Below are 10,502 nucleotides of genomic sequence, written 5' to 3' on the forward strand. Positions count from 1 at the left end.
TGTAAAGCTGAGGTGATGAGCTTTCCAAATGCAGAGTAGAAGCACAAAGAGATGCTGACACAGGAGTTGATTGACTGAAGGCAGGCACATAGTATGGCTGGACTAGAGCTGCTGGTGCAGAGACAATCTGGACAGGAACAGATGGCATGGAGACAGACTGGACAGGAACAGGCAGGGTGCATAGGGGCCCCATGATCATCTTGCATTACATCACACTTGCCAACTGTCCTGTATTTGCCGGGACAGTAACGCTTTTTACTAAGCTGTCCCGCCATGGCCCGGGCAGCATCCTAGAACCTGTACTGTGCCCTTCTGATCTCAATATTGTGCCCTCCTGACTTCCCCTGTTCTGTGCCCTCCTGACCCCCCCTGTACTGTGCCCTTCTGCCTCCCCCCTTGTACTGTGCCCTTCTGACTCCCCCCTTGTACTGTACCCTTCTGCCTCCCCCCCTTGTACTGTGCCCTTCTGCCTCCCCCCTTGTACTGTGCCCTTCTGCCTCCCCCCTTGTACTGTACCCTTCTGCCTCCCCCCTTGTACTGTGCCCTTCTGCCTCCCCCCTTGTACTGTACCCTTCTGCCTCCCCCCTTGTACTGTGCCCTTCTGCCTCCCCCCTTGTACTGTGCCCTTCTGCCTCCCCCCTTGTACTGTGGCCTTCTGCCTCCCCCCTTGTACTGTGCCCTTCTGCCTCCCCCCCTTGTACTGTACCCTTCTGCCTCCCCCTTGTACTATGCCCTTCTGCCTCCCCCATTGTACTGTGCCCTTCTGCCTCCCCCCTTGTAATGTGCCCTTCTGCCTCCCCCCTTGTAATGTGCCCTTTGTGTTGATTAGTCTTTGATTTATTGCATGTTTTCTTATTGTTTAAAATCAATTTTATTGAAAGTATTAATAAATATATGTATAATTTTTATCAACTATTTATACTTTAATTCTTGAGGAGTAGGTGCATAAATTGGGGCAGGTTGGTAAGGGTCCAAATGCATTACTTTGCCCAGGGGCCCATAATGCTATTAAGATGGCCCTGGGAACAGCTGACACAGAAACGGGATGGGCAAGAAGAGCTGACACAGAAACGGGATGGACAAGAACAGCTGACACAGAAACGGGATGGACAAGAACAGCTGACACAGAAACGGGATGGACAAGAACAGCTGACACAGAGATGGGCTAGATAGGATCAGCAGAGAAGGACTGGACAGGAATAGCTGGCATGGGGACAGGTTGGACAGGAAAAGCTGAGACAGAGACGAGCTGGACAAGAACAGCTGACAAAAAGATGGGCTGGATAGGAACAGCAGAGATGGACTGGACAGAAACCGCTGTCATGGAGATGGGCTGGACAGGAACCGCTGTCATGGAAATGGGCTGGATTGGAACAGCTGGCACAGAAATGGGGCTGGATAGGAACAGCTGGCATGGAAATGGGCTGGATAGGAACAGCTGCCATGGTAATGGGCTGGATAGGAACAGCTGCCATGGAGATGGGCTGGATAGGTACAGCTGTCATGGAGATGGGCTGGATAGGAACAGCTGCCATGGTAATGGGCTGGATAGGTACAGCTGTCATGGAGATGGGCTGGATAGGAACAGCTTGCATGGAAATGGGCTGGATAGGAACCACTGCCATGCAAATGGGCTAGATAGGTACAGCTGTCATGGAGATGGGCTGGATAGGAACAGCTGTCATGGAGATGGGCTGGATAGGAACAGCTGCCATGCAAATGGGCTGGATAGGTACAGCTGTCATGGAGATGGGCTGGATAGGAACAGCTGTCATGGAGATGGGCTGGATAGGAACAGCTGGCATGGATATGGGCTGGACAGGAACCGTTGTCACGGAGATGGGCTGGGCAGTAACCGTTGTCATCGAGATGGGCTGGACAGGAACAGCTGTCATGGAGATGGGCTGGAGAGGAACAGCTGGCATGGAAATGGGCTGGAAAGGAACCATTGTCATGGAGATGGGCTGGACAGGAACAGCTGTCATGGAGATGGGCTGGATAGGAACAACTGTCATGGAGATGGGCTGGACAGGAACAGCTGGCATGGAGATGGGCTGGACAGGAACAGCTGGCATGGAGATGGGCTGGACAGGAATAGGTGACACAGAGATGGGCTGGACTGTGGCTGGAGTTGACACAAGGACAAACTGAGGAATCGCCACTGGCACTAGTACAAACAGCATTAGTGTGTATCAAGACCTCACTCCGGCCGTCATACTATACCATGAGCATTACCGATGTGCGTGGTGACGTCACGTCATGTCCAAGCCCTGCCCTACGCATTTCGTCATTCAACGTCCTCAAGGGGCTACCTTGAGGATTAATAGATTGATTAGAAAATGCTTACACACCTGACATCATGCATTCAGACAGGATGATAACATTATATAGTGTCGTCTAGTTATTTTCCACATGTCTATAGTTGATATATTATCAACCAGATAGCTGCTGTACTTTTGTAATTTTGATTGTTTGTATTGGTTTACATTGTTTTTTTTTGTCACTAATTGCCTAATAGTAACACAGACCAGTCTGAGGCTGGCACAGTAAAATGCTGGTGAGAAGCAGGAACAAAGTCAGACTGGACGGAGACTGAAACTGGCAAAGGATCTGTCTTAGTGGTGGTAGAGGCTGGATTGGATTGAATAATGTGGGTTTGAAAAAACATTTGCTTTTTTGGTTTGGTCACTAGATTTTTACTGGTAATTGCTGGGAACCAATCAGGCTGTTTTGCTGGTGGAAGAATTGGAACGACAGTGGGAAGTTGAGAGGGCATGGTAGTAGTTGTAGGACTGGGTATCTGAGGGTTGCCATGAATAACAGGGCTGTGGAAAGAAAATTCAGATGACTGGTTACAGGGGCTGTATAACTGGTGTGGACAGGAAAAGAAGTCCATGGAATAGTGTACTGATGTATGGTTGGGAGTAAGGAGTACTGAGTTGCAACTGTGGTTGCTAGAGGTAGTGGAAATGAATACATTTGGGAAGACTGGTATCTGGAGGAAGGAATGGATTGGTCTGGCTGAGGATGACATGTCTGACCAGGCCTGAGGCAGAGGTTGAGCAAAGTCAAGTTACATTTTCCCCGTCTAAGGGCTCGTATACATGCATATTCGCACTCTGAAGAATGATCCATGACAGATTTCTCTTCAAAGGGCATTTGAGAGGTGAGGGGGCTATATGTAAATGGATTGCATTGAGCAGGCGATACTACCCAGTGAGCACGACAGTGGATATAATTTCTGCCGTACTGCAATGCAAAGCATGGTGGCCACTGCATGTGAACATCCCTATCCCATGCCTCTGCAGCTTAATGGGGATCGTTTGTGGGAGACGGAAAAAATTGGGGCTCAGTTGTTTTTATTGCCCATAATTGCAAGTGTAAATGAGGCCAAACTAGACAATGTACAGCATAATCACAGTTCAGCAGGGTCTAGTGTGAATGTACAGAATAGTGTTTATGGAAAGTTCATCATCTTCCAACAATCACAGAAGAGATACACTAAGAGGAGGTGCAAGATCCTCATCACTACAACCAGCAGACAAATCCAGATCAGACCAGCACTGAAGCAGTGGCTACATTTCACCAAATGTAAAATGCCCGTGATTAACACAGGAATAAGCCAAACAAATATATTGCAGCAACTGCTCTTTCGTTCAATCTGAGCAAGCAAGCAACACATGAGATTTATTACAAGCACTTATATAGCAATGTCAATTTATGTATCACTTTACATACTTATTATGCATTCAAATCAGTCTCTGCCCTCAAGGAGCTTACAATCTAAGGTCCATAACTCACATTAATACATACCAAACAAAACGCACTCTCCGCTCTTCACAAGACCTCCTTCTCTCTAGTTCCCTGATCTCATCCTCCCTGCCCGCCACCAGGACTTCTCCAGGGCATCACCCATCCTCTGGAACTCCCTACCCCAATCCTTCAGACTATCACCTACTCTCCTCTCCTTTAGGCGCACCCTAAAAACCCACCTCTTCAGGGAAGCCTACCCCACCCTCTGCTAACTGCCGATCTCCTCCACTCTTCCTACCACTCCATCCCCCACAGCTTTTCCTCCCGTACCACTATCCCCTCCCTCCTAGATTGTAAGCTCCAAGGAACAGGGCCCTCGAACCCCTCGTGTATCGCACTGTATTGTTATTGTACTGTCTCATGTATTGTCTCCCATTGTAATGTACAGAGCTGAGCAAACTGTTGGTGCTATATAAATACTGTATAATAATAATATTATACATACTAGGGTCAGTTTAGACAGGAGCCAATTAACCTACCAGCATGTCTTTGTGTGGGAGGAAACCAGAGTACATAGAGGAAACCCATGCAGGCACACAGAGAACATGCAAGCTATAGGCAGGTAGAACTGTGATTGAGATTTGAACCAACAACCCTAGTGCTGCTAGGTGGAAGTGCTGACCACTTAGCTACTGTGCCATGGCATTGCTTGTATGCATCTTGATGCAGCTAAATATGAGCTTTGAACTCCAACCCACTTGTTTGTATTCATGTCAGCTGCAGAACAGGGAATAGCTGAGTCCACAGCCCATTGGAGTATAAAATAAATGCAACAACCTATACACAACCTAGTGACCACACATGAAAAGTGAAAACTAACTACCCACTTATACAGAGGAGAAGGGGAATCAGGTAGGGCAGGGTCGGGTTGTAGATAATGGAGAGGAAAACAGGTCAGGACCAGAGACCAGACCCGCTAGTAGGCTCAAGGAGTAATGTCTTGTTTGCACAAATGGCCAGGGAGCGCTATAAACAGGTGGATGAGCTGTGGTTTTACTGCCCTCCTTATTGCCCATCTAACATGGAGCCACTCAGGGCTGTAAACGTGCTGCCAAGATGTTTTGCTTCACAGCCACAGCAAAAATGATATCCCCTGTTGCTTTTGGCAGACAATACTGCTACCAAACGCCACCCATTCAAGTGAATAGGGCTTTGTTGCAGGCACCCTGCAGGCACGTGTCATGCGCAAGGTTGTGGTGCAGTGTTGGAGGCTTTTCAGGGTTAAAACAGGCAGTGAGGAGGTGACATAAGGGTCCTTGCACACGGGGCAGATTCCGCCTGTAATCTGCTTGCTCTGCAGGGGATTTGTCTGTTGGTCCCACTGAGCAGGCGGATGACAGGTCCATGTCCACTCTGCACAAGCGGGGTGGACACAGCCTGCTCTCCTCTATGGGCGCTTGGATGTAAACGGTCCACCTGTACATTTACACCCGACTGCCATCTGATCCGATCCACTGGACGGAAGCAGAATGGATCCCCATACATCTGTTTTTGCAGATCGGATTGGATGTCCATTTATACCATAGACGAGAATGGAGGTTCCGATCCAGTCCACCTGAAAAAAGAACAGGCGGACCCAATCGGAATGTTCGTGTGAAAGGGAACTATCACCTCAAAGTCACCTGTCAACAACCCTCTGAAAAGCTCAATAGCATGCTTTTACTGCCTTCAACCAAGAGTGTAAGCAAGGATTTACAGAGTTTTGATTGTTTTGCATCCTGGGTCCACAAACTCTTTGGTCTGGTAATACCATAATACCAGCTGCGATTTGAGGCTCTGAGCAAGAAGGTATGGCCTTCGAAACGCGTCAGCTATACTGAGTGTCTGCCCCCATGATGAGATTCACGCTGGCTTCTTATCTTTGAAGTCCCTTTGAGAACTACATGCCTGATTTTATTCGCTGTTTGTGCGTACCTATCTTCTATTAATAAATTCTGTTACTGAGGTAATGCGCAAGGTTGGTGTGCTTCTTGTTTTTTGTTTCACTTTGCAATACCATAATACCATACACATGCATATGTTACTGCCTTGACAATCGCTCACCAAATGTACAATTGTATAATTTTATGTGACTATGTTAAAGTGTTAATAAACCCACAACAGTAAAATCAGTCTGTATATGCAGTAAAGCATGCTTGTTATACTCACTGTGGAACCTAAGGGGTTAATCCTCTGCACTGTGTAAAAAGGCTGTTTGATCCTGACTTCTCTGCTCCTCCCCTTCACCTGATAAGACAGACTGAACCTGTAGCCACATGCACATGCTCAGTTTTGTGTGTATTGCTAGAGGGTTTTTTTTTTTTGGGAGAGTGCATGTGATCAGCACAGGGCCAATCAGCACTGTCCAGACAGAGGTCAGGGGTTTTGCATCCTCCTAGAGCAGAAAGAAAACTCATCTTACGAGCTTTAACCAGTGCTCTGCTGAAGTCACTATACTGCTGATGAGAAAACGTATTTAGAAGTTTATATTTACTAAAGTAATTTCATTTCCATGTTCTGTGTACTGTGGGAGACCAGATATAGTGAATGCAGGGTCCTGGATTTAATAACACTTTAATGATCTTTAGAAATATTCAGTAATAATCTAATGACAGTGAAAAATGTGGAGGTTTGCAGCACATTCTGATTTAAAGGAGCCATCCCAATTAGCACACTACTTTCTTTAGAGTAAAATCTGCAGTGGATGGGGAACAGAAAGCAGAAGTCACATTCTAATAAATACATTGCTGTATGTAGGTTACACTTGCGTGTAAGGTTCAAGGATGGAACTCTGTGGCTAAAAGGTGAGAAGACTGCACCTACGTATGAAGAAAACAGATAAACATCTTGTGAATCTAACACTGTGGTCATGATTACATGAAATGTACTCTATACCTCAAAATAAATATGTGTTTTTTTGTCTTGAAATATTCACTCATCAATAAATATGGCAAAACTTAATTTTATAAAAAAAAGTTGCTGTGGCGAATGTGGTATTTTCTGGGTTGAGGTGTTTCAGGAAAATACCACATTTAAGCCACCAGATAGCGATGACTATCCTAGAAAATAATGTATTAGGCGAATTATGGTGAAGATTTGTGATGGTTGTGCAAATTCTTTGGAAATAGTCCCCACAATAGTGTAAAATGAAAGCCGTTTACCCGAGCATGTTTTAGATTTTGGGTACAATGTTTGGCAGGTAAAGATGCATGAGTTTTAGGCCAGGCTGAGATGTTATCCTGTGCTCTGTGGGTTTACATGCCAAACTAGCCATTACACTCAATGCAGCCCTTTTCCCCATATATAAGGAGTTTTCAAACCTGCAGGGAGGTATTTTGTAGCCAACAGGTACTCCTGTAGGTCCCGATAGCAGAGAGGTCAGATAGGCAACCTTACACACAGCTTCTTTTATATAAAACATTGTGGTTAATATTCCTCCTACTGAGCTCAGTGCAGAAGAAAAACTCTTTTTTTTTTTCTTTTGAGCCCGTGGTGTGCAAAAACAAAACACCAACCGTGAACTAAAAAGGTGAATGTGAATACAAACAAAAAGTGCATTTAGGTAGGGGTGCTCTGATGCCCTCTGATGTGGCCCTCGACCTCAAACCAGGGAAGCGCATGTCCGGGGTCAGCCAGCAACCCATTGATCGCAATCTGGACTCAATCCATCAACCTAGAGTATCAGAGTGCATTGAACCTGTGCTGGCAGTGGAGGAAGCAGGCGGTCACGGAGGGAGCAGGAGCTGCATAAGCTGATGCTTTCTCTGTAGTGCCAGCTAATGTCCCAGGTGGAGTGATATGTAGGATTTTTGGTGCATTTTCAGAAAGTGCACCCCCAAGATATAATAGACATATTTGCAGCTAACCTGCAGGAAAGTCGCATTTGCACTGCGCTGCACCCACGGTGCTGGTAAACCGCAGTGCATCAGTATGAAAGCAGCCTCATAGGGGCTCAGGACAGTAAGGGCTCATTTACATTTGTGGTTTTAGGGGGCAGTAAAACCCTATAATATAGATGTGTTTTTACCACACCTCCTCCAACCACTGGTGTAGCGGCTGGGGTCACAATGGTAACCCTGCCCCATGCTCCAGGGGCCCGTGTGGCCTCCCTGTCACATTCTGTTTTGCACTTGGACAGGAGGTGTGGCAGACGTGGCATATACAGGAATTGGTCCTTTCCATTTTCCTTCTGCAACCACTGAAATCCGGCTTCTCCTCCTTTCCCTCCCACTAGCATTCAGCGTCTGCAGGAGGAAAATGTTCATTATGCTATTCAAAATAAAAAATGTAAAATTCTAAACCTTTTTATTTTATTGTGGCCTGCGACTGGTTATCTTCACTCTTCAAAAGGTTGAGCACCCCTGATTTAGGGTGTGCCTTGGTCCTCTCCCAAAGAGAAAGGACCCCTCCCTGACCCCCCAAGGCACAGGACTCCTGACGTGGCTAAGACACACTCAGTTCCACCTAGCCAAAAAGACCTGCAGACCTATCTCCTCATGGTCAGACAAAGCCAACCAAGAACTAAGTAGGGCATCTCACAAAGAGAGACCCCCACCCAAGGCAGAGGAGGAAGGAACATAATGGTCACACATCCTCCCCCTAGACTTCAGGGTAGGCCCAAAGACCCTCACCCTACTGTATGAGTAAAGTGGAACACATACAGAAGTGCAGAGATGGAGAGAAAATATAAATTTGTAAAAATGAAAAACTTAACTGGCTAGGCTTTATAGCCTGATAACAAAAATTGCTCTGGTTTTAGCCAAAAGGTCTATTCCAGGAGGCGTGCAGAAAAACACATAGGTGTCATGGTCTAGTGCACTTTCACACAGTGGTGTCCCAAATCCAGAGTGCTACTCCAGCACCCCCAGGGCACCACTCCCAGGGGGTGCTTAACACCACAGGCCCACTGCCTGCCCAGCCTCTGGCCAGACCAGGTAGCAGTGCTCAAATTAGGAGACGCTGGACCCCTTGGAATCCCCCAAACTAGGGAAACACTGCCAACCCATACCTTACATCTCCCACAAGAGAGATCCCTCAGGGAAGTAGATTATTCTACCCTTCACCCTCAGGGTGATAGAGGGAGGGTGATACCTGTTCATGTCTATGACAGCAGATGCATACATGAATCTGATACAGAGGCATGCTTACCTTATCTTCTTACTAGTCCCACGGCAGCTGATGCTCACCTCTTCTTCTATCCAACCTTAAAATATGGATGGGCCCCTTCAAGGAATATCTAGGGAATGTCTGATTGCCTCATGGGGAATCAGGAAATATTTTTTTCCTTGCTGGAGCAAATAGGACCAGGCTTTTTGGGGTTTTCTTTTTTGCCTTTCTCTGGATCAACTGTGGGTAAAGGATTGTGCATATGGAGGTTTTTTCTATTTTTTCTTTTTTCTATTGGTTGAACTTGTGTCTTTTTTCAACCTGACTACCACTGGTCCTGCATTATACAGGATGATGTCAGGCAAGGAACAAGAAAATTTTAGTGGTTTCAGGGAACTAGTCATCATTACTGACAGAGTAAAGTAAGTATTATTCTCTTTTAGGACCCCCCCAAACAAAAGGAGCATTACATCCTGTATATGTGCCGGGGGAGTCACTTTTTATCTTTTTGGCCAGCTGGAGTTCCAGTTTAAAGTGATTATAAAGGATATATTTTAAAATTTAAAATAAAAAAGATGTTATACCCACCAGAGAGTTAGCTGAGGGGCGCCCCTGAGCTGGATTATGCTGATTCGAAGACACACACAGTGCGGTTTGGCAATGACCCCCTTCTCCCTCCTCACAGGATATGGCTGACGGCAGCCTAGAGCTCTCCCTGCTGCCTGTGTCTCCTGGCTGCAGACGGAACAGTGCTGGATTGGTGGAGGAGTCAGGTGAGGTGGGAGGGGTGATTCATACATAGAGTGCATAAAGATAAAATATGCTTAGACTTTTGAACCACCTGTCCAGGGTATGTATATAGACGTCTTGGATGAGAAGTGGTTATACCACCACTATATACATATACATTATATACACCACTTATAATAGGTGTTGGGGAGTGGGGGGCAGGTTGTGGGGCATTTTATACCTTGTTGCATGAAATCCAGCCAGACAGCTACAAGTGGTCAGGTCGGCTGAGCACAGAGGAGCAGGAGGAACATCATTTGCATGCACAGCAACAACCAGCATTTTATTCTGCAGGGTCTCTGCTTTCAGAAAATATAAAATCATATATGAATCACTATTCCTTCCATTATCACAAACAATGGGGGTACTGTTCCTCCCACTGAACCCAACATCAGGGCACTATTCCTCCCACTGACACCAATGATGATGCACTATTCCTCCCACTGACACCAATGATGGGGTGCTATTCCTCCCACTGACACCAACAATGGGGGCACTGTTCCTCCCACTGAATCCAACATTAGGGCACTCTTCCTCCCACTGACCCCAACAACGGAGCACTGTTCCTCCCACTGATCTCAACGACAGAGGAACTGTTCCTCCCACTTACAAAAGCGACGGGGCACTGTTCCAACCACTGATACTAGAAATGGAGAACTAATTATCCCACTGACATCAATGATGGAACACTGTTCCTCCCACTGACCGCCAAGCCTAGAGTATTTTTTACTCCCACTGATGCCAGAGCATTTTCTACTTTCACTGGCCACAATCTGGTCCCCCTAAAGTTTGAAGGGCAGTCAGGGGTGGACTGA

This window comes from Staurois parvus, unplaced genomic scaffold, assembly GCF_062004578.1.
Source record: "Staurois parvus isolate SC_StPar_1 unplaced genomic scaffold, SC_StPar_1.0 ptg000564l, whole genome shotgun sequence".
NCBI classification, from domain to species: Eukaryota; Metazoa; Chordata; class Amphibia; order Anura; family Ranidae; genus Staurois; species Staurois parvus.